This window comes from Eschrichtius robustus, chromosome 15 (assembly GCF_028021215.1).
Source record: "Eschrichtius robustus isolate mEscRob2 chromosome 15, mEscRob2.pri, whole genome shotgun sequence".
NCBI classification, from domain to species: domain Eukaryota; kingdom Metazoa; phylum Chordata; class Mammalia; order Artiodactyla; family Eschrichtiidae; genus Eschrichtius; species Eschrichtius robustus.
The window spans coordinates 55,230,346-55,252,630 of record NC_090838.1 but is presented as its reverse complement, the minus strand read 5'-3'; the positions used below and the strand labels follow the sequence as shown (position 1 = coordinate 55,252,630).

The 22,285-nt window shown below is 38.0% G+C and overlaps 1 protein-coding gene across 2 annotated transcripts in view; it reads right to left on the bottom strand.

The window, feature by feature from the left end:
* The window catches only part of AFTPH (aftiphilin), a 63,357-nt gene extending 50,252 nt beyond the window's left edge, over positions 1–13,105 (bottom strand). For both annotated transcript variants that reach the window (XM_068564333.1, XM_068564334.1), the window contains exon 1: positions 12,909–13,105. The gene's annotated coding sequence lies outside the window, so the exon portion shown is untranslated. The remainder of the gene's footprint in view (positions 1–12,908) is intronic.
* Positions 13,106–22,285: the final 9,180 nt, after the last annotated feature.

Sequence of the window (22,285 nt, the reverse complement as noted above, 5' to 3'; positions counted from 1 at the left end):
TGTGTGTGTCTCGTGTGTGTGTGTGTGTGTGTGTGTGATATACAGGTACTACCACAAGTGGATCTACCTGTACTGATAACTTCATGGAAACTATGGAAGGAATTCCCATTACAAACAAATTTCTAGCTAGTTGACCTTTTAATGGTGTTATTGCTTGGTTTAAAGTTTTACTTTCTCCTAAGAGGTAGAAAGACTAAAGGGTAAAAAGGAAAAAAAACAAAAAACAAAAAACAGACATTTATTATTTACAATGTACTATCATACCTTTGGTTACAAATGACTTGAGAATTAGCCTATTGTATAAAGCAGAATTTTTCAAAAATTTCCCCTCTGTAACTCACAGTAGAAATATATACATTAAAAAAAAGGGCTTCCCTGGTGGCGCAGTGGTTGAGAATCTGCCTGCCAATGCAGGGGACACAAGTTCGAGCCCTGGTCTGGGAAGATCCCACATGCCGCGGAGCAACTGGGCCCGTGAGCCACAGTTACTGAGCCTGCGCGTCTGGAGCCTGTGCTCCGCAACAAGAGAGGCCGCAATAGTGAGAGGCCCGCACACCGCGATGAAGAGTGGCCCCCACTTGCCACAACTAGAGAAAGCCCTCGCACAGAAATGGAAGACCCAACACAGCCATAAATAAATTAAAAAAAAAAAAAAAAGTTTCAGTATTTACTGTTACTCTGTGTACTCCTGATATTTTTAGTCCTATTGCATTTTTTCTTAAAAGCTGGTCATGATCCCCTATAGCGAATTTTACAAATCAGAAACAGGTCATAACCCAAAGTGTAAAAAAAAAAAAAAAAAAAAGTCTGACAAAAAGGATACTAAAGAGTTTAGAGAAAATGACCAAAATTAACCTCAATTTCCCCCTAATATTGTTTGTATCACTAAGGTTAGGAAAAGGCAGTGGGTAGTTCCATACTGGTACTGTGAACAATGTCAGGTAATTAAACAAAATAAAAACAAGCTGTGAAATTTGTCCATAGTTTTTACCTTTAAATTATGTAAGCAGTACAATTTAGGGCAACTTAAAACTTGTGCAGTATTTCTGGGTATTTTCTAAGGCACTGACTCTCCTATGATCACCTTTATAAGAATAACCCATTTTCCAGTCTTGGGGCCATTGCTTAAAGTCTATATAAGAAGAAAAAAAAATCAAAATATTTCTGTCTAAAATCTTAGCACAGAATTTGTGTTGGTTATGTCATTATGTCTACAACAATGACAAGAACTGTTTGCATCCATTAATTCTGTTCAAGTTTAATTCACCTCACAATAATATTATCATTCTCCTTCCTTCTGATCCACTTCCTCTAAATCCAATTATTGCTTCCAGCATATAAGAAGAGGAAACAGAGCTTCTTTTAAAACAAAGAACTCCTTGATCTGGTGCATTCAAGGACAAAATGCATTCTTAAATTATGTTATTTGAATGAACCAAGTAATTTGATAAAATCAAAGTATTCCCTTTCTCTTTAAAGAATTTTACATAAAAGTAATAAATAAAAAATATTATTTATTTTTTCAAATTCATACTACCCTCAATCTAGGAAGCAAGCCACTTTAAAGATAAAATTAAAGATACTACTGGTGGAAGTATATATTGGTTCACATATTCCAGGCAATTTAGTAATATATCAGAAATTTTATAATGCATATTCTTTTGACTAAGCAATTTCATCTGCAAGAATGTATTCCACAGATGCATTCATATAAGTATGCAAAGATATTTCCACAAAATGTTAATTCCTGCATTGTTTGTTTTTAAAGAAGCAACTGAAAACGACTTAAATATCTATCAATAAGGAATTAGGGTAAATAGAAACTGTAACCATTTTTTAAAAAGATAAAGCTATACTGCTAATAGGGAAAGGTGTCTAAAACACATTTTTAAGTGAAAAAGCCTTTCTGAAGAGGCATTCTCTCTTGATTCTCCTCCTACCTATCATATCCTTTCTTTCTCCTCCTTCAGTGTATCTGCTTCTTCTGCTTGCCTCATAGATGTCCATATTCCCCAGGCCTTGGCTTCCTCATATTCTTATCCCTGAGAGATCTCTTCCCCATTTTGTTTGATATTATCTCTTCCCCATTTTGTTTGATATTGTATGTTCACTATGGCCAAACCTCTATCTATCTGTGGCTGCCCAACCTCTGCCTACCCAACTGCCTTTCTGAATCTCTCTACCTGGATGTCCCAAGTACAACTCATATCCTCCAATTCCAAAACTGAAGACAACCTCTACTCAAAGAACAAACAGAAACCACTTGTTCTTATAACATTCTGAGCTCTAAGTCCGGAAATCTGAGTGTTACCTCTGACTGCTCCCTCTTTGCCATCTCCCTCCCTCAAATTAAATGAACTACAAATTAAGTCCTTAACAACTCTTACTGTATTTAATATTCCACGACCAATATCGTATTTCAGGGCCTCATTATTTTTGGCCAGGATTCCTGTAGTCCACTTGAAACTCCTTATCTTAGCCATATAGCCAAGACACTCCCTCTTTCCTCCAGCCAGACAACACTACCCCCTGGGTTCTCCACTGGCACTACGTTACCTCTAGGTTGTCACATACGCCACTTCTTCTAATTTACTATTCTTATCTGTCCAGAAAACCCATTTACTAAGCCTTCAAAACCCTATTCAGGCATAGAGTTTTTCTGTGAAGTGATATCACCAATATTTATCAAGTTATTATGTGATAGGAACTGTGCAAGGTACTTATTCGTACACCATCCAATTTAATCTCAAACATCCATTTTTAGATAAAGGAACAGGCTCAGAGAGGTCAAAAAATCTGCTCAAGGTCCCACAAAGAGTTATGCAGCAGGACTCTAACATTAAAAAAATCAGTGTTCTTTTCATTATGTCAGGTTGCATGTCTGAATTAATTCTTCTTTATATCTCTTTTATTACATTTAACAAAGTGAATCAAATTTATTTCCATGTTATTCTCCTCTAGTAGGCTATAAACCAATGCGTCTCAATCTTAGCTTTGTATTAAGTACTTTTTTAATAGAATAGGTGGGCCTGAATATCTGTATTTAAAAAAAAAGTTTCAAAGATAATTCTGATGGTTAGCGAAGGTTAAGAACCACTGTGTTAAGCTTCCAGAGAATATAAATATTACTGGACTTCATAACTCTGGGGATAACATAAACATCTCTAAACTTCACTGCTGAACTCATTAATATAGGTAAATCAATGAAATAGTACTTCTTCTTATAAAAAAGTTTTCCCTTACTTACAGTGATTTGATTGTACAAATATTTCTTAAAGTTCTGTCAGTACACATACATGAGAATATCACTACAAAATTTAACTCTCTTAAGATTTCAAAAACAAGGAGTTTACGATAAATTAGTACTTTTCTTAAAAATGAATATTGGAAAAGTTCCTTAAAGGATCAAATTTAAATTACTGCACTAATCCTTGAAACATTTATAATTATCTATATAATTTAAATGTTATAGAATTCTTGGGGAAAAAAAACCCATGTTTAAAAAATTAATCACAGTTTCACTTGCAGCTGAACACTAAGAAATGAATATGTGAACAGCAGCAACAACAGAAACTTTTCTCCACCTCCAGAAACCAAGGTCACTGGTTATTTGATTAAAATCTGTACATTTTATTCAGGTGTAACACTTGTACTGTGCTTCAAGTAAACTTCTGAAACTTAATGAGACAGAATGCTATCATCTGCTGGCTCATTATGATATAGAGGAATCAGTCTGAAATATGGAAAGGAGTAAGAAGAAATCATGATTGAACTACAAGTAAAAAGTAATGAATAGTCAAACATTCTGTTTGGCTTTAGCTAAGAGAAAATTTGAATTTGATACCTGAATCTCTTGTATAATTTTTTTTTTTAAGGAACAAAGATGCTATTAAAAATATTCAATGTAAAAAGAGTTAGGGAGTTCCCTGGTGGCCTAGTAGTTAGGATTCTGGGCTGTCGCTGCCATGACCCGGGTTAGATCCCTGGTGGGGAACTGAGATTCCCACAAACTGTGTAGCATGGCCAAAAAAAAAAAAAAAAGAGAGAGAGAGAGAGTTAAATTATTTCTTAATGATAGGTTCATTACTTTTTATAAATAGCTACTAAAAATGAAAGCTTTAAGAGAGAAAATTAATCAATGCTTCAGATTTTGAGTGTTGCTATAGCAGACGTGTTTTATCTGCAAATACTCCAGGTCAACATTTCTGCATGCACACAATAAACAATTATTATGCGAGATGATAAACCACAGCAAAAAAGAAAATACTACAAAACATAAGCAATGACCAAGAAGAAAACAACAACAAAACTGTCCACTTGGGAGGGTGGGTGAGGCAGGAATGTTATTCACTTCATCCATTTAAAAAACAGTGGTCTCATTAAGATGTATACAAATATTAAAGATCCTACTCATAGAAGTCTTACTTTGAAAAGTATCATTTGAAGTCAGCATTTAAAGAATAAGAAGATATGACTTAGAATGATTTCTATTACCTAAACACAGAATTGTTAATAAAACTGAAACAGCAATGTAGGGTTTTTACATTTATTATTAAGTTTATTGTTAGGTACTTTACCTTTTTTTTTCTTCTGCTCATGTCTTATTTTCTAACTGCTGAGTACTGTTTATAAAATTGAAAGCTCTTGTTACTTGTACAGTATACCATCACATCATAAGCAAATTGGGGTAGTTTGACCTTTTCCTTTCCAATTCTTATGTCTCTTTTTCCTTACTGATTGTGTTGGCTAATGCCTCCAATACCAGATTTAGTAGTAGTGGTGATAGCAGGCATCTAGTATTTCCCCTTAATTAGGATACTGAATTAAGGTACTGATTTTTGGTTTGAGGTATATATGTTTTATCATATTACAGAATTTTCTAGTAATTCTTATTTTTTTTTAATAGTAATCTTCTATTTATTTATTTATTATATTTATTTTTGGCTGTGTTGGGTCTTCGTTTCTGTGCGAGGGCTTCCTCTAGTTGCGGCAAGTGGGGGCCACTCTTCATTGCGGTGCGCGGGCCTCTTCACTATCGCGGCCTCTCTTGTTGCGGAGCACAGGCTCCAGACGCGCAGGCTCAGTAGTTGTGGCTCACGGGCCTAGTTGCTCCGTGGCATGTGGGATCTTCCCAGACCAGGGCTCGAACCCGTGTCCCCTGCATTAGCAGGCAGATTCTAAACCACTGCGCCATCAGGGAAGCCCTCTAGTAATTCTTATTTTAAGTTGCTTTGTTTAAAAAAAATCAGAAAATGGGTTTTTAAAGTGACTTTTCAGTATTTATGGAGATAATTACATAATTTTTCCTTAGATCTACTAATATAGCAAAAATACCAATACTTATTCATAAATATTCCCAGCCTGTTTGATGTCAGGGAAGCCCAGTTTGTTTTCTATTGCAGGAAAAAGGTATGTTTCCAAATAATCAAATAAGAATTGTGTTAGATTATCTACTCAAATACATATAAGTCAAACAGAAGTATTTAACTTATTTGATCCAACTTACTCCTTACTTTCACTTTTACAAGTAGGATTCAAAACAAACTGATATTTTCTTGTAAGTACTGAACATACTCAAATTAGTGGCATAAGTTCTTCCAGGTTTCATCTAGGCTCTGTTCTTACTCAACTCTCCCTCAAACAATCTCATCCACCTAAGGTTTAATAAGTACATTCTAGAACTCCCAGATTTTTCCCTGCAGCCCAGCCCTCAAACCTGAAACCCAGTCCAGCCAAGCCAATTCTCTACAGTCCTCTCCACTTGAGGTCCTCAAAGACCTGGAACTGGGCTTAAGAACAGAACCCAAGCTTTTCTTCCTCAAACTTGGTCCTCATCCAGAGCTCTCTAACCCTGGGCTGATGACCCCACTACCCACCCAGTCACTAAGCCAGAAACTTCAGAGCCATTCTTGACAAAGCTCCCCACCCTCCACTATCTCTAAAGAATTATTTTTATCTCATGAATCTCTCAACTTTGGAATACCTGTACCTCCTTCCAACTCCCCTGACTCCATTCTGGTGTAAGCTTCCATTATCTAAACTAGTCTCCCTGATTAGTATTCAATCATGCCCAACCCAAGTAATCTTTTAAAAAGTCAATCTGGGCTTCCCTGGTGGTGCAGTGGTTAAGAATCTGCCTGCCATTGCAGGGGACACGGGTTTGAGATCCCACATGCCGTGGAGCAACTAAGCCCGTGTGCCACAACTACTGAGCCTGTGCTCTAGAGTCCGCAAGCCACAACTACTGCCCCACGCGCCACAACTACTGAAGCCCGCGCGCCTAGAGCCCGTGCTCCACAACAAGAGAAGCCACCGCAATGAAGGGCCCGTGCACTGCAATGAAGAGTAGCCCCCGGGGCTCACTGCAACTAGAGAAAGCCCGAGCACAGCAATGAAGACCCAATGCAGCCAAAAATAAATAAATAAAATAAATGTAAATATATATATATAGAAATATCTCATAAACAATCACAACAAATAAACTTAAAAAAAAAAAGCCAATCTGTTCACATCAATCCCCTGCTTGTGATAAAGATTTTTTAAAAATCTTTAATAAAGTCTAAGCCATTCCCATCTCTCCATCACAGATTCCTTCTCCCTTCCCCTATTGTTCTCAATGCTCTAAACTAGGCCTTCTTTCAGTTTTTGAAAGTCAGACAATAACATTCTTTTGTGCCACAAGGCCTTTGCACCTACAATCCTATTGCATAAAACATGCCCACACATGCTTCAATTCTTAGAAGAGGTATCAATTCCTCAAGTAAGTTTCCTAACACCCTCCCCCAATTCCTACTACACATATTTCCTTCAGAGCATAAGAACTGCAATAAGTTATAGTTTGTAATAAAAAACATAATTTGAAAAATGTGCAAACTGAGTATACTGGGAAAAACACACTGACAGGCTTAAATGTAGGAAGTAATTTTAAGAAAACTATTAACTACTTTCTGGAACAATGAAGTTATCTTGCATTTCTTTTCCATAGGTAAAAATGTCATACTCTAGAGTAGCACTGTCCAATCAAAATACAATAAAGCCACATATACAATTTAAAATTTCCCAGTAGCCAATTAAAAAAGAGGTGAAATTAATTTAATATATGTTACTTAACCCAAAGTATCAAAATATTATTATTTTAACATGTAATCAATGTAAAATCTATATTTTACATTAGTTTTTGAAATCTGGTGTGTATTTTATACTTAATGCACATCTTACTCTGGATTAGCTTTATTTCAAGTGGCACACGTGGCCACTGGCTTCCGTATTGCACAACATAGCTCTAGAAAATAATATCCTATTTCTTGTACATAAATAGCTTGCTAACAGAATCAGAGCTATTTTTAAAAGAGCATGACATTAAACAATTTTAACCTCTATCAACAAGGATATGTCTCACGTTTAAACCCTTCAAAACATTTTAAATTATGCAAACATTCCACGCTGCTGAAAAGCCTAAATTCAAAATAAAAATTCAGGTAAACAATTTTAAAACTGCGTATTTATTGACCATCTGAGCAGATTACAGGAAGATGGGTGCTCCCGACTATTGCTAGTAGGAGTGATTTTATTACAACCTCTTAGAAAGCAATTGGTTTTCCCTATGATTTAGTAACTCCACTTCTAAGACTCAGTCCTATGAAAATAACCAAATTACCTACAAACTTGTTCACTGAGATGCAATATGATTCATTCATATATGTATGTGTGTATGAAACTCGTATATCCATAGGGAAAAAAACAAAACTAAATGTAAACCAAAATGTTCAGTTATCTTTTTGTAGTGTGATGACTAATGACATATTTTTCTATTATTCCTTTAAATATATATATTTATTGAGTGCTACTCTGTCCCAAGTGTTAAAACAGATGGATATTTGCCACTAAGAGGCATACCAGTTTTCTTTACACTTTCCACATTTTCCAAATTTTCTATAGTAAAAGTGTATTACCCTTTCATAATTTTAATAACCAGAAGAATATGGAGTGAATGCTGATTTGGCCAAGTCAGCTGTAAAGGGATATTTTTGAGTCAACTGGGAAAGAATTTGAATATGGCCTTGAATATTAGTTTAGATGAAAATTTCTTGAAGTGGTAAGGGAGTCTAACTGACTAAATCAAAACAACCTACAAAACAGTCTGTATGATAAGATTTCATTCTGGTAAAAAGTACACATACATAAATATATTTGTGGAAAGATATGCACTGAACTGTTTACAGTGGGATTCCTGGGTAATGGGAATGTAATTTTTTTTTTGATTGACTATTTTCTACGATGCTTCTGTATGCTTCTGTAATAAGACTTAAAAAATTAAACTATACACACACACACACACACACACGCACGCACGCACCTTACTGAGCATCTGCTACATACGATAGGTTCTATAAGGGGTAGGACTGAGTAATGGAGCCACAACTTAAAGAAACTTATAACTAATTATGAGGACCAATATAGGAAGACAGTAAAAGTAATTAATACAAGGCAGAATATAAACACCAAATAAAGTAAAATGTGGTTTTAAAGATTCTAAGAAAAAGATCTCACTTGACTGGAAAGAGTGGTGAAAATGAGAAAAAAAAAAAACTTCATGAAAGATAATTTGAAATGCGAAGGATTTTAATTAACAGAGGAAACGGCAGGCACTAAAGATAAAGCATGGGGCAACTGTCAAAGAGCAGGAAGTCACATCACAGAGTTTGGCTGGAATGTAGGATATATGAAGCGAGTAGGCAGTATGCTGGGAAAGTAGGCTGTGTGGGCCTTGACTTTTCAGAAGGGAGTATGTACCTTTGAGTTTTCTGAGTTTAGCAATGGGGAAAATCTTAGAGGTTCCAATTCTAGTAACTGTCCTACCACTTCTCATCATCTCTATTGCTACCATCTTGGTTCAAGCCACTACTATCATCTATTTATTTTTAACTTTTGATGTATTATTTATTTATTGAAATACAGTTTATGTACAATATTGTTAGTTTCAGGGGTACTACATACAGATTTGACATTTGTATTCATTACAAAATGATCATTTAGCTGTATTAGTCACCAACTCCTAATGAAATCTTCCTGCTTCCACTCTTGCACTCCTATAATCTACTTACTGTACAGCAGTAAGATCTGTCTGCACAGCCAGACAGATCCTTTTAAAAGATAGATTATGTCACATCTCTACTCAAAAACCCTGCAATAGCTTCCCATCTCACACAGTAAAAAACCAAAGACATTAGAATTTCTACGAAGCCCTACAACACTGCCCTCTCACACTCTAAATCTCTGATTCCAATACACATACACAAACATGCATGTGCACACACATATACAAATGCCAAGAAAGTGAAGCTCTATAAGGCCTATTTTTTTTTTTTTTAATTTGATCATTTCAGTGACCCTAGCACCTAGAACGGGGCCTGACATATAGTGAGTACTCAATAGGTATCTGCTGTATGAATGAAAGGAAGAAAACACCATGATGTTAGTAGATATTTAATTGAAATGGTTCGTGGCATATTGTAAATATTTACATAAATAGAACATGCAGTGAATTTATTCTAATTTACTACTTAATTTTCCTCTGGAAACTACTCACCAAAATAGTGCTTGTAAATTAAGCTTTGAGCATACAGACAACCTTTAAGTTAGTTATTTGGAATAGGGGTGGTGGTGACTGAGGAATGATAGGATGGAGTCTTAAATCTCCTATTTTTCCTCTTTTTTCACTTTTCCCAGACTCCTTACTTCCCTGCTTCTTCCCCACATATAGTGTCTTCCTTTTCTCTTTCCCAGGGAATACATCTAATTGAGACCTATAAGTCCTACCCTAGGCTAAGGCCAGAAACAGAAATTAGAAGTGTGATACAGGGCTGTTGAGATGGTTGGCAGCAATCAGAGAAGAGCCCAGGCAAGGGAAGTTACTGCAGAGGACCCTTGGGAGGGCAACAATTCTTAATTCAAATATTTTCAAATTAAAAGCTCCTTGTATTTTAAAAGGAAATCAACACAAAATAACACTAACTCCTTCCTGTCCTCTTTTTAAATATACACTGCTGAAAGATGAGAGTGATCCTTTGTTTTTAAATGAAAAACCTGAACTTTGTATTTTATTATGATTTCAAGCATACAACAAAGTTTAGAAAAATACATACAGTGAATGATCATGTGCACACCACCTGGCTGTGTTATATCTTAATCCTTACCAAATCTGCTTCAGATTTATTTTAAAGACAGTACAGTTATGGCTGAAAAACCATGGACTCTTCCTAGATCCCTTATTCCTCTCCAGTTCTCCAGAGGTAACTTTAACTGATTTGGAATTTATCATTCCAATGCATGTTTTCATACTTTTGCTACATATTATACGATTCCCATAAAATATATCGTATTGGCGTGTTTTAAAAACTACATAAAGAGTATATAAATATGAAAAATAAAACTGTCATATCTTGGCTCTGTCACCAGCTGTTTGACCTCAGGCAAGTTACTTAACATCTCTGTGCCTAAGTTTCCTTTCTGAAAAGTGGGGATACCACCTCCTAGCTTACAGGGTTGTTGTGAGGACTAAATGAGTTAATATATTGCATATAAATCACTTAGAAAAGTATCTTGCTGGGAATTCCCTGGCGATGCAGTGGTTAGGACTCTGAACTTTCAATGCCGAGGGCTTGGGTTCAATCCTTGGCCAGGGAACTAAGATCCCGCAAGCCGCATGGCACAGCCAAAAAAAAAAAAAAAAAAAAAGTATCTTGCTCACAGGAAGTAGTGTATACCAGTGGTAGTAACTATCATATAAAGTTGCAAAAGAATCTGTGACTGTGTGTGTACGTGTATGTATGCGTGTATATATATACTGATTGAGAAAAGATTAATTACCAAAGTGAAATGTATATATACTCCATATAACACCAGATAGTTCCAAAATTGTGTAGAAACCAGAAATACTTATAAATTTCAGGCTGGAAAGGTTCACTAGCCTACTTGAAGAGGAATTGAAAGTGCTAAGCATAGAGAGAAAAGGGTATTTTTTAACTTACAAATTGTAGGTAAAATTAAATAAGAATATCAACGTTTGGTTTAAATAATGTATGACTGTTTAAAAATGCCTAAAAATTTAATGTCCTCCTTTTATGAGTTTTTGGGGGTAGGCTTGGGAGAGAAGGGGGTAATCCCTCAATGAGATGCTATTCAAAGACTTCTTAGATTGTTAAGGAAGGCACGTTAGAATTTCACACAAAATAAAACATTATTTGATAAATTTCACTATTTTCCTGAACAAGTTTTTAACTTACTGTAAGTAGAAAAAAAATGAGAATTTAAAATGATGTTTTAAAATAGGATTCACCTAGATTACAAGATTTTCGTAGACAATTGGATTCTGCAAAATTTATCAATGCAACTGTGGATACATTTTCTTTGCTTTGATTATAGGATTATTTTTATAATAGTCTCTAGGTCAAAAGACCAGAAAACACTAAAATTTAATGTCCTACATATTATGTGAATATCTATACTTTTAATAGATATCTAGAAAAGGGTGTCTATGCCTTGAAGATTAATGAATATAATGATACATAAACAGAGGAATTCGATCTAATGAGCATTTAATAGGTAACATTTACTTGCCTAGATGTTTTACACAGGATCTGCTTTTTAATACATGTGAAATATCATCGTGGACTAAATTTAGAAGACTACCATAGATACTTTGTTTAAACACATCTACTTCTGCAAAGAGTTAAAAATGAGTACTACAAAAGCCAATATTTAAGTTGGCAAAGCATATAAAATGTAGAGAAACTGTGTAGATCATGCCAACACAATAGCGTTGAAACAGTTGTTTCCCTTAGAGTTTAGCATATATCCATGTCTAAAAGTTAACAGAAAGCAACGATTAAATGTAACATCAAGGATTAGACTGTCTCTCCCTCCCATCCTACCAAAAAAACTAAAACGTAGCTGGTGAAAGGGAAGATTAAAGTTCAAAAGTAAAGTTTTACTTTTCTTCTCCTAAAGTGAGAACTTTGAAACGGAACTACTGATTTTGTTTCATTTGCTCCCTAGTAATATATTTCCATGAAGGGGTTAGTCCTTCCCTCGGCCCCAAAAGAAGATTCAGTGGGAAACCAAGCTGTAACTTGAATTAACCAACAAGAGAAAAACCTAGTCATTCTCAGCACTTTCCTAATGGTGAAAGGATCCTACCACCGTTCACCCTATACTCCGTCCCCTGCCCAAGCAAGACGTAGCACGTGCCAAACAGAACACTTAAAGTATAATGGTCCAACTTTTCGCACGCAGTCTGGGGAGGGGACGCAGACTATTTCTTGAGGAGTGCAAGAAGGGAGCAGAAAAGGTCCTCTCAGGAAGGGATGAAGGACCTTTGGTGCCGTCTCCTCTGCCTGTTGGAGGACTCAAAATCCGCTTGCTTCAGAGACCCTAGGAAGCATCACATTCTGGTCGCGGCTGGCCTAGGGCCTGGGAGAAGCAGTCAGTGTTTACACCTGTCACGAGGGAGGGGGAGAGAGAAAGAGGAAACCGGAGCAAAGCCCCAAACTTCTCAACAGGCTCCCGGGAGGGAGCGGCCGGTGCGGAGCTGTAGGCAGGTGGAAGCTGCGGGGCAGGGCGAGACCTTGGCAGCCGGGGACGTTGGAAAGGCTCTCACTTCCCCGGCCGGTGCCCGGGATGGCAAGGAGGGGCCGTGTGCTTCGGGCGCCGCCGCCGGCGTCCCCGCACCCGCCGTGGAAAAGGACAGAGCCCGGAGCGCGCAGGCCCGCAGAGCCGGCACCGTCCCCGCAGCCCCCAGCTCCGCGGCAGGTGCCCCCGGCCCGGGCGAGAATCCGGCCGGTGGGCTGGGCCGGGTCCCCCATCCTCTTTCCCCCGCGCGGCTGGGGGAGCGGAGCGGTGGCGCTTACCTGGCTCGTCCGGGGCGGCCTCGATGGGCATGGCTCAGGGGCCCGAGGAGGAACTGACTCCCCGGGGAAGGACCGGTTATTCGGACGCGGAGCTGGTGAAAGCGGAAGGCAATCTGCTCTCAGCCCTGTCAGCAGAGCAGCGCCATGGACGCCCACCCGGAGTTTCAGCGCTGCCGCGAGACCCCCATCCCATTACCCTCCGCCCTCTTCCGCCGCCGCCGCCGCCGCCGCCGCCGCCGCCGCCGCCGCCGCCGCCGCCGCCGCCGCCGCCGCCGCCTCCGCCTCCACCTCCTCCTCCGCGGAGACCCCCCGCCCACTCCACACACTCTCCCATCATGCAGCGGGAGAACCGCTGCCGCCGACACGTCACTTCCGGGCGCAGGTGGCTAGGTCGGGGCCGGGCGCTAGTGGGTGCTGGGGGGTGGGGGGGAGGACACTCCGGGGGAATCAGTGTCACAGAACGCTTACCCCTGCGCAGGCGCCGTCGCTCAGAGCGCCGGCCGCCATTTTGGGTGCGGGCAAGCTGCCCTTTTTCTTGACTTCCTCGCGAGTCATCGAGCTGTGAGGGGAAAAGAAGTACTCTCGCACTCCGGGATTCCTGAGGCAGCGCTCCGGGAGAGGGACAGGTGCTCCTTAGCCGGCTAACGTCAACGTTCAGCTCAGGACTGAGTTAAGTCTCTTGCTCTCCAAGTAAAAATTGCAAAGGTTTTGAAATACGGAACCCTATCTTCTCCACCAAAAACCTGCTGGAGAGCACTTATCAGCTTGCCCTTTTCGCCCCGAAAAACGACTTTTTCGTTCACCGTCTAAGTCCCTTCCTCTTTCTAATTTAAGCTGACAGAAGAGGAAGCTAATATATTGAAATAACAAAGAAGAATTAAATCAAATTTAAAATGGAAACCAAGAGGGAAAGCAGCTGCCGAACTGACAAATCGTCTTCGAGACCAACAACAAAAATATTGGGGGGTTTTGCTAACGTATTGAGACGGTGGTCATTTTTCATAGATGCTGCGGAAGACTATTAAAGAAATCAAATCAACTTCCGCGTTTCTTTAACAGCGGTCATAACATTTTTCTATCATCAGTTTTGGTCATTTGCATTTTTACAACCTTTCCCCTTCCTTTGTAATGTAGAACACCGGCCACTGTAAAAACCAGACCGCCAGGCTGCAAGGATTATTGTTATCGTCCGGGATGATGAGCCCGGGGTCCTATCCTGCAATCCTGAGCCCTACCGCGTGCTCATTCTGCTCACTTTTGCCAAACCTGCACCGGCAATTTGAATGATTTAAAATCATTCCGGAATAGCAAAGCTCATCAGCTACGCGAAGAAACAAGGTTGGAAAACACCCCCTCAGCCACAGGGAAGTGGCCACCCCTTTGAGTGGAGGAATTATACAAATCAGGGGAAAGATAAGGACAAAAGCAGTTCATCAGGGTTGATCCCGCCTCTGCAATGTTCTAGACAACTTAACTTGGAGCGCTAAAATAGACACGCATTTGTCTCTTTACAACTCAGTCGCTGTAAGATATACGGAGACTGCATCACTTTAAATTGGAGTACCAATTGCTTTGTGGAGGTGCTGGATTTTTTGTTATTGCTCAGTCACTAAAGCAAGAAAAATCTATATAGTTTGTCAAATTTAATCCTATTGTATTTCGCCCCCTGCTGGTTTTGCTCGTGTGCAACCATATATATATGCTATATATACGCGATATATATATCGCTATAAATGTTTATTGACCAGGAAGGAAACAAAAATATTTGTGTGTGTGTGTGTGTGTAGAAACTGGAAATGAATTGATTTTAGATGAACACATGCTTGTTCTAATTTGATAGCTCAACTAAACAGAAATATCAGAATAAGAACATATGACAAAATCCTAAAGCAGACCCTAGATCAAGAAAATGTTTAAACTGAAATAATAAATTTAAACATCAAAATATTAAAAAGAAAACTGCGTTCAGAAAAATATCTTCCTAATTTCTTACATAACATGATTACAAAATGATGATTTTTGTCAAGTAAATGCAGAAACCAATTCTATTAACTTAAGGACAACAATACAGAAATCAGTGTCCAACGTTGTATATAGAAATTGAGTCACTGTTTGGCCAGCTGACTTGTGAGCAATCAACGAACTTGTAATTGGTAATCTTACACATAATTCTGAAGACAGCATTCCAATGCTTATGAAACTGTATTACAAAAAGAAAGTATCTCTGAATGTTTTGAAGATGATGAAAACATTAACATTCATTGTATTTGCATCTAGTGATAGTATTGTTTTAATTTGTTTTTTAAAAGTTATGACCATAACTACTCAAGATTTTGCATCAAGAAAAGAAAAATTAAATGGCCAGTTATCATTTGTTGTATTTACTTCTAGTTTTTTCTCCTGTGCAGACTTCTTACAAAATTGTCATCATAATGTAAGCCAATTTTGTATCTTTTTTTCACTTAATATTATGTTGTAAGTATTTCATCCTGTTGTGTTTTTTTTTTATATAAAACTTTGATTTTAATTGCCTACATAGTATCCAACTGAGTGGACATAACCATGATTTATCCATTATCCTATCAGTGGATATTTTCCACTATTACAAATAATACTGTATTGATGAACATTTTGTGCTTGTGGCTTTGTCCGATTTTAGGAATTTTTTTCTCAATATAAAAACAATTGAGCCAAAAGGCTATGAATGTTTTATTGGCATTTCATCGTCTCATATTATTTTCCAGAAGATTTATATCAATTTACAACACCACCAGTAATATAGGAGTATACCAATTTTACTACCTCATCACCAGCAGTGGATAATAATTAAAAGAGAAAAAAAGATTGAATTGTACTTTGTAGACTAAAAAGTTGAAAGGAACTTAACTCATATTATATTGTATAAGAAATTAACAAACAAGCAGGCACAAAACCCCACCCATGTGGCGTTCTGAAAAAGCAATACATAGATCTGGGTCTGTGAACAGGCTCTATTATCACTATGATTTTGTGTAAATTACTTAACCTCTCTGGAGCTCAGTCTTCTTACATGTCAAATGAGAGAATGGAACTAGACCACATGCTCTCCACTCTCTTAGGACATAACTATTTAACACATTTATCTCTTTGAGAATATGATCAAAGCTTTGGCCATTTCTGCAGAAAATGCTCATCCCACAGATGCTCAAAATTTCTTAGGCCTTCTAAATCTCATTTATGGAAGAGGTTCTATGAACTGCAGCTTCAGAAACCCTGTACCAGATGATCTCCAAGGTCTCTTCCACATCTAAACATTTCCTATGGTTTTATTTTATAACCCAGTAAATACTTTATGTCTAAATAATACTTTTTAGTGGATAAACGAACATATATTCATAGATGGTCACTATTCAGCACTCAAACTAGAACTATAAGTATCAATATGGTTAGATTATAAATACAAATGTGAAGTTCAAAATGAGTGTATATGATATGAATTTTACAATGTATGTAACTTTTTAAAATAAACCAATACTTCATTATTTATGGACGTACATTTTTATAATAAAGTATAAAAATATGGACTGGAATGATAAACACAACATTCATTAGAGGCTAGTATGGAATAGGTCAGAAAGCGCTAAAGAAGACTTTATGTTATTGCAAAGTTTTATATCTTTAAAAAAAATCTGAAGCAAATGTGAAAAACAATTTACATTTTTTGTTTCCACTTTTATTGAGGTATGATTAACAAATAAAAATTGTATATATTTAAGGTGTATGGCCTGATGTTTTGATCAAACCATTTACATTGAATTCCAGGTAGAGGGTACATGAGTGTTTGTTATATAATTCTCTGACATATTCTGCATTCATTTTTTCATGGTTAAAAAATAACTTTTCCAGAACCAGTTAGTTTAAAACCATGAATTGTGAACAGTATCCTAGAGATAGTTCCTGATGTATTATGCTAATGCTGATATCTTAAATTTGCACAACTTTTCAAAGTGCTATTAAGTATATTATCTCTTCTGACTCTCACATAGACCCCCTTAGAATGAATTAATGCCATTTTATAGAAGGTGTGATCGCAGACATTGGGATTTTACAAAATTAAAAAGTTAGAGATGGATTTAGGGCTAGAACCGTGATTTCCTGATTCAAAATTCTTTCCCCCTACACCATTTGGCCTTCTCACTTTATAGAAGAGTAATAATGTAGTCCCTCAGATTCCTCATAGTAAAGACAATTTGCCTCATTTCATCATTTAATACACTGTCCCCATTTTCTTCATGTTTTCAAATGGAGTTTTTTTCTTCTCACAATAAGTGTGGTTAATAAATGGAACATGCCTTCACTATAATCTAAGTATTGTGTATATTGAATTTGAGCCATTGAAAACTTTGCTGAAAAAGTTTCAGCAACTTGAGAAATCATCTAGTCTAAAAGCAGTCTCATCCTCACCTCTCCCTCCAATTTTACAGGTAAGATTAATAATCTCCTAAGAGGTTAAATGGCAGTGATGTCCTCAGTTATCCAATTGGCTTGTAGAGAACTAGGTATTAGAAGCTAGAAGCCAGGTTTCATGTTCCTAATCCAGTGTAATCTCCGTTTTTACTCTACATTATTTCTTGTTTGTTATAATCTTCTCTTTTTTACCAAAGCACATAAGAAACCAAAACTATTTGGAACCAAAATGAACTTGTTTTCTATGCTCAGCTGGCTGCGGCCATAATATAAGATGTGCTGAAGATAAATATTCATGTTAGATATAAATTATCTTAATCATATGGAATAAAAGTATAAAAAGAAACTTGTTTCATAGTAAGAATTCAATTAAACTTTTTTGTTGCTAATTTTTTTTGTTGGTTTGATGGGGATTTCACTATTTTATACTTTGTGGAAGTGTGATGAACAACAGAGATTTGGTTTTTTATTCATTCCCACTGGTCCTTCTTGAACTTGCTTATCAAGCTTATTGTATAAATAATGAAAATTACTATTTAATGTTGTGGTACTTTCTGGACTACTGGATAGCTAGAACATTCTAGAAAAATATTCACTATGTCAGGGCAATATAGACCTTTCCAAGGATGAAGTTTTGAAGGATAGGCTCCTGGGGGTAGGAATTCACATTAATACATAGCATTTAAATTAAGGACCCCAAAGACATTTCCTAGGTGTAGGGGAAGAGGGGTCAATGCCTAAACGTAACTCCTCTTTAGTTGCCTTTATTAACATATTGAAATAACCATCACAGAAGTGATTGGCTAATCAAATGAGCTACTTAAAAGCAACTAGATCTACATTATTCAATATAGTAGCCACTAGCCACATGTGGTTGATGAGCACTCAGAATGTGTGTAGTCTATATTGAGATGTGCTATTGTATGAAATACACACAGGATTTTGAAGACCTAATAGAAAAAATAATGTAAATGATCTCATTAATAATTTAAAGATATTTATTACATGTTGAGATAATATGTTAGATATATTCAATTAAATAAAATCTTTTGAAATTAATTTCACCTGTTTCTTTTTATTCTTTTAAAAGTGTAGCTACTGGAACGTTTTACATCACATATGTAGTTCGAATTATATTTCTATTAGACAAACTAGAGTATTACTTTTATGAAAAATTTCCATCTGTCTTTAACTTTGTGTGGTAGCAGGATCCAGGGAAATATGACAGAGAAAATTTCATGCAACTTAGACTTGCACGAGGGCAGAGATTTCTTATTCACTTCTTTGTTCCCAACTTCAAGAACATTGCCTGGCACAGGGTTGATGACAATACACATTTGTTGAACAAATGACATTCTCTTGGATCAGTAGGATGAGTGTTTCCAGAAAAAACTTTGAAAAATACTTGTTACTAGCTTTCTTGAGCCTTTGCTGTTTACTATGTTATTCAATGGTTTAAAGTAATCCTGTCCTTGATTATTTTTGTAATTTGTCTTTTAAAATTAATTAACAACTTACTGAACACCTTTATGCACTCAGCATTGTGCTAAGGGACTATAAAGAAACAGGCCTTGGTTCTTGCCCGTAAACAAGAGTTTACAGTCCAGTTAGGGAGACAAGACCAATATACCTGAAACAAGTGCCACCTTGAAACTTCTGATTCTGTAAAACAGAGAACAATTAAATGCCGAGCTGCATAGAACTGGTGAAAGTAACTGGAGTTCAGAGAAGAGGAAGATCTGCTGGAGTAGTTGGAAAATGCTTCACTTCAGATATGTGTTTGCCCCAGTGTATCTGATTGATTCTACTGGCAGTGGGGCAGCTCTCCAGACTCCTCCAGGCCCAGTGCTTCAGGCCCTGCCCCTTCTTCCTAACTAGGGTATCCGATGAACTTCTCTCAACTCTATGCTGTTTCCGTGGAAGTGCAGTCTGCCCAGGTACTGTTCTCACACTGCAACTCCTGAATTATCTCAGGCTTCTTTGCAGCCAGGATCTTATATATTACTCAGAGAACTTAAGGATAATCTTCTCATCGTTATTTCTCAGGGACCCAAAACGTTTGCCCTTCATGTTTTTAACATGTTCCATGTTCTCCCAACTCTCATGCCAGGTCTCTGCAACCCTCTTGGCTATCCCTTCCTCACATCTTTTGTCAGACCAAGTAGCAGCAGCCCCAGGAAGACCACCGATGGAAACTTCCCTGTGCCCCCGAACGACCAGATTAATGATGCTGAGCTGGAAGTTGCTCCCTGCCCCGAGCTAATGCTCCTTCAGTTCTTCCCCTCACACCCCTCACCTACTTTGAAGCTCAGTGCCTGCAACCAGGCCTGGGATGCTGGCATTCTGGCAGCTGCTCCCTGCTATCAGAAAGAGAGGCAGCTGGGTATATGGACAGAGAATTAGATTTAAAGTGGGATAGATACTGGTCAGAACCTTAGCAACATCACAGAACCTTGCTGAGAAATTTTCTCAGCTGTAAAAATCGAGACAGTACCCCTACCTCACAGAGCCGCTATCCAGACGAGATGCACTAATGTATGTAAGAGATTTCAGTATAGAACCTGGTGTTAGTCCCTCAGTGGGAAACCCTACTGCCACCTAACTGATCCTTCCCCCAGACCAGTGATTCAAAACCAGGGGCGATTTTGCCCCCTCTTCGCTTGCCCAGGCCATTTAGCAATGTCTGGAGAAACTTTTGGTTGTCACAACTCAGGTGGAGGTGCCGCTGGCATCTAGTGGGTAGAGACCAGGGATGCCATTCAACATCCTGCCACGCAGAGGGTGGCCTCCACAACAAAGAAGTATTCAGTCCAAAATGTCAGTAGTTGCTAGGTTGAGAAATCCTGCTCCAGACCACCCTGAAGCTGCCAGGTGCTACTGTACTGCTTTGGCTAATTCTGTCCACTGGGTCTGTTAACCCTGGGCCCCTCAAGTGTCTGCTACTGCACCTAAAAACTTAAAAGCACTCCAGGAGCCAAATTTCTGCACCAGCTTTCCAGAGGGTTCCTTACTGCCATTTTGGGCTTCTTCTGGTGTGTTAGAGCTGACAGAGACAATAATTTTGGTGTTCTGGCCTCTGGGCCCACTTAAGTACACCAGACCCTAAATTCTCACAGCTCTGTAGCTCCCATGAACTAAATGTTGCTGTACTGCTTTCCTTGTTAGAAAATCAGGCCAGACTTCTCCCAGGACGGAGCAAGAAAGACTTGTTCAGGGGCTATGCTGGGATCTTCCTCTTCTCTGAGCTAGAGAGGAGGACTTGTCTTCAGATCCCAGAGAGGGTCTTTTCCTCCCTTCATTAATACCATCAAGATAAGTGTCTCTCAGGTGAGCAAGTAAGCCTGAAGCTTAGGGCTCAGAAGCAGACAGCGTCCCTGTGGGCTGGTTATCATTCCTCTCTACACCTTTAGTCCTGCCATGACCCTGTCTTAGATTATTTTGCCTCATGAACCTGGCGTATATTATTTTTGCTTTCCCCTCCCCAAACTAAAAGACAAAGACAATTGGCCACAATAAGCCTCCTGATATGATGCAATGTGAAGTACACAGATCACAGATGAAACATACAGGTCACAGAGGTACACAGTATTCTTGCCAATTATATTTAGCCTGAATCTAAATAAGCCTTTAAACCTATGTTCCATTTTACAGGAAATGCCAGAGGAACCAGTTGAACAGGACTACAAAGACACAATCATACCAATCCAGTACCTGGATTATTGGACAAAACAAACAACTTGGTCTCTTCAAAAGGGATATTCTAGATTAAAAGAGACAAGGGAAATAATAACCAAATGTAGTGCGTGGTTCTTAATAGGATCCTGATTTGAACAAAACAGTTATAAAAGACATTTTGGGGGTAACTGAGGAAATCTGAATGTGGATGGCCATGAAATCCTCTTGAGAAATTATTATTAACTATTTTAGATATAATAATGAAATTATGGTCATGTATGGGAACTTCCTTACATTTTGGAAGTGACTAAAATATCATAATAAGTGTAATTTATTTTAAAATGGTTCAGAAAAAAAGACCATGTACATAGAGATAAGGAAAATATGGCAAAATGCTAGCAATTATTGAATTGAATCAAGGTGGTGGATATCTTGGTGTTTATTGTACTATTCTTTCTACTTTTCTCTATTTTGAATATTTTCATAATGAAAAGTAAAAGAAAAGACTATTAAAAATGCCTGAGCATATGAGGTTTGGATTTCCCTTACATTTATTTCCAAATTACTGCACACCCTAGGCAATCATTGTCAAACAGACATTTCTGATTCTGGAGCAGATCTTGTAAACAGTAATCTTGTAAAGTGTTTTAAAGATATAGAAAGGAGAAAACAAGCAAGGACTGCAACTCCCAAATCAATTGTAATTAGTTTAAACCCTCTAATATGCGCAAATACAGTAGAATTACAATTCTGTTCAACAGGGAGCAGTTCTAACGCAGCATTAGCAAGAAAACAGCAAGAATTATGTTATCATGAGTACTGCACTATTTAAGTGGCAGTATCAACTGAAGCCCTCTCTCTGACTTTCCAATACTGTTCCCTCTGCATGGAATGCCCTTCTTTCTGCTTCTTACAGTGGTCGGTTACCTTTTTTTTTTTGAGAGCTCAGCATCTGAACCCCTTTTCATCCATTTGAGACAATTGCTAACTTATAAGACTAGGTGGGAGGCAAAGCCTTCCTCCAAGTATAAGAGCTGAAAGTGCCAGTGTGGGGACTTAAAGACAGCTGCAGGATTTTTGCCCCTCTTTGCATTTTGAGATGGAGTTTATCTTCCTTCTACTTGAGTGTGTGCTAGCTTGTGGCTTGATTTGACCAACAGAAGTGGTGGAGACGGTGCTGTGTAACTTTTCAGGCTGAGCATTAAGAGATCTGAAGCTTTTGACTTTGCTGCTTGTAATGCTCCCACTTTGAAGGG